Source organism: Nannospalax galili, unplaced genomic scaffold (assembly GCF_000622305.1).
Source record: "Nannospalax galili isolate Female #2095 unplaced genomic scaffold, S.galili_v1.0 scaffold75, whole genome shotgun sequence".
Taxonomy (NCBI): Eukaryota; Metazoa; Chordata; class Mammalia; order Rodentia; family Spalacidae; genus Nannospalax; species Nannospalax galili.
The window spans coordinates 9389651-9392713 of record NW_008339433.1 but is presented as its reverse complement, the minus strand read 5'-3'; the positions used below and the strand labels follow the sequence as shown (position 1 = coordinate 9392713).

At 41.3% G+C, this 3063-nt stretch overlaps 1 long non-coding RNA gene across 6 annotated transcripts in view; it reads right to left on the bottom strand.

The window, feature by feature from the left end:
• The window catches only part of LOC103734868, a 46220-nt gene extending 44104 nt beyond the window's left edge, over positions 1-2116 (bottom strand). For 2 of the 6 annotated variants that reach the window (XR_003849683.1, XR_003849684.1), the window contains exons 1-2: positions 2000-2109; positions 400-440 (exon numbers count right to left, since the gene is read on the bottom strand). This is a non-coding gene — a long non-coding RNA (uncharacterized LOC103734868). Of the gene's footprint in view, positions 1-399; positions 441-1999 lie in introns of all 6 variants that reach the window. The other 4 variants (XR_003849685.1, XR_607298.3, XR_003849682.1 and 1 more) reach the window with 2 other exon arrangements.
• Between the last annotated feature and the right edge of the window lie 947 nt (positions 2117-3063).

Below are 3063 nucleotides of genomic sequence, written 5' to 3'. Positions count from 1 at the left end.
AGGTTAAAAACTCATTCAATTTTATGTCTTACAGTGTTTATACTGAGTTCAATATTGTATAACTGTATTAATTCAACAGTCAACCTAAAAATTTACAGCCAATTTTGAAAGAGATGCATCTTAGCTCTGGAAATTGTTATTGAATATGTCAATGCTGTTGTAATGAAATGCTGCTTCTAAGTATGTGGTTATTAAATAATTTTTTAAAAGTTTACTATAAATGCAAACACAAAATTTAATGTTCTAACAATACTGTCATATTGGTGTGGAACACAGAAAGTGGGATGCCAGGTGAGAATGGCAGCCTGGGAAAAATAAGTGACATCAGCAAGATGGTAGAGAAGACTTTTAGTGTTGACATAATTGAAGAAACTTGAATTTGAACAACTCTCCACACACCTTCACAGAAGCTGAGGAAATGAGGTGGGGAATTACAGCATCTGCATGGAGCACAGAAATAAGACCAGATGCATTAATTTCACCCTGTTACTCAATATCTGTTTCCTTTGCATTTTTTACCATATAGTGCACTTAAGATTTTATCTGATGCCCAATGACTATTAGGTATAAATACTTATGAATAATTACTTATACAATAATAATTACAACTATCTTCCTTCTCCATCATATATTCTTCCATTCCAGCAATCACTCTCATTAAAGAAAAATTGACTTCACTCTCTTATTCAAGCTCAGGACTGAGAACACAACAAAATTTGTCCCAAGGTAATACTGTATGCAGTTTAACACATCACTTTTCCTACATTCATCTAATTGTATTGTCTCAGAGGAAAGTTTTTCTCCTTTCCAACTTAAGCCCTTGATCTCAACATCACAAAGAATTTCCATTTACACAACCTGTTACCATCTCAACAGTCTGTTCATACATTCAATACACAATAGTTGAATGCCTACTATGTGCCAAGTGCAACACACAATGGTTGAACACCTATTAAGTGTCAGGTACTGCAAGTTCTGTACGGAATAAAATAGGACTCTTTCTTTCAGGAACTCAGTGTAGTGGAAAATAAAAGTAAGCTCACTGCTGGGCTTGATGGCACAAGCCTATAATCCCAGCATTCTAGAGGCAAAAGCAGGAGTTGAAGGCCAGCCTGGACTACAAAGCTAGGTAGCAGCCAGCCTGAGCTACATGGGGACACCTATCTCAAAAACGAAACAACTAAATTCAACTTAAAAAGAATATAGTCCTGGGGGCTTGAGAGATGTCTCAGTGGTTAACAGCACTGGCTGCTCTTGCAGGGAACCCAGGTTCAATTCCCAGCACCCACATAGCAGTTAACAACTGTCCATAACTCCACAGTGGGATCCATAGCCTTCTTCTGCACTGCACGACACAATACACTCATACACATAAAATAATTTTTTTAAAGAATATGGTCCCAAACGATAACACAAAACGAATAATGGCACATTTAGGTCTTCTCCTCTTAACCACATTTAATACCTGAGACAGAAGGAGGAGGAGGGGAACCTACGTACCCACGAAAGTCACGCAAGAATGGGTGAGACTGTAAGGGAGAAAAAGGGCCAGTAAGAAAAGGAAAACGCTTTCGTGGATACATTGAAAACAAGGTCGAAAATGGGGGAACGACGGAAATGTAAAGAGACCAAAGATAAGAGGTCTCAGTGTGAAGACGCAGGCTTTTCATCAACCTAAGCCAGACTGAGCTCCACCTCCTTGCCCAAGCGGTGTTGCCTGGGCTCCTCTCCCGCCGAGGGTAAGCAGAAGAGTCTGAAAGGAAGAGACTGCCCAAGGCAGGGAATCATTCCTGCTAATGGTCTCATCATAACAACAAATTCGCAACCCCGCCAGCCAGGAGCTGAGCTGAGCTGCGGCCTCGCTGGGAAGGAGGAGGATCGGTTGGGCTTTCATTCCCAGCTACTGGGACGTTTCCCTGTAAGCCCAGGTTCTCCTCCCCAGAACCGTGGAGCAGGTCCCTGGCGATATCGCAGTTACCAAAGCAGTACACACACTCACCAGCCTCTGGCTACGGCGGCTCACGAAACCGCGGGGAAGAGTCGCCCAAAGCTAAGGAAACCATCGCATGTACATCAGCTAAAGTCTTCCCCAGGTCTACCCGGCCCTCCAGCCAAGCCAAAGGGTGTGTGCATCAGTGTAAACAACCCGCATGACAAGCAATTCCACTCATCTTTAGGTTCCTCACTTGGCTAGCCAGAAACCACTGAACTAGAAACCACTTTTTTCTCAGCTTCCAACGCCTGTAAGAACTAAAGGGCAAGAGGGTGGACCAATGTGAAGTAAAAACTTTGCAGAGTGCCCATATCAACTACACAGTTAGTTCTGCTGTTGTTTCTGGTGCTTTCCATAAATGTGTGTTATATATTTTATAATATTAGATACTTACTGTGCAGCATGTATGTACATATAATATGCATAGTTATGTGCATATACATTCTAAATAGGAATGGTACACATCGAATTACATATTTTTTTCTGAATCTATCTAGATGAAAAGGAAATTTTTAATAAGAATGGGGAAAAGGTGTTTCATCCATGCTTCCAAGTGAACCCAGAAATGGTGGAAGAGGACTTTGACTTCTATTCACATAGATGGAACTGGCAAAAGAAAGGAGCCAGGGGCTCCTCCCAATCCCATATGACCCCTGAGGAACAGATCCTCAAATGACCTTAAGTGTGAAAATAAATTAATATATTTGGGCCAACTATATGGTATTAAACACCCAAAAGGAAAGTATAAACAAAGGGTAAAGCTACCTGCGTATTTAACAGTTCAAGGGATTACACTTCCCAGACATTAGGCTTAAGTCTATATAAAAAGTTATTTAGGCAATTATTTCTCATTGATGATTTTGTTCCCAACCAGAAAGTGCTGCTCAGGTGTAAGACTTCAAATCTTGGCCTCCAATACTGTAGTGCCCACCTGTAGCTAAGGGAGGCAACCAGCTATGGATAAATTTGTTTTCTCCCCTCTATCTAGGAGCCTTTGAGAGGGAACTGACACTGAATCTAACCTCTCCAACAGCTGTCAAATACCTGAAAGCAAATCCTGAATCCACCAC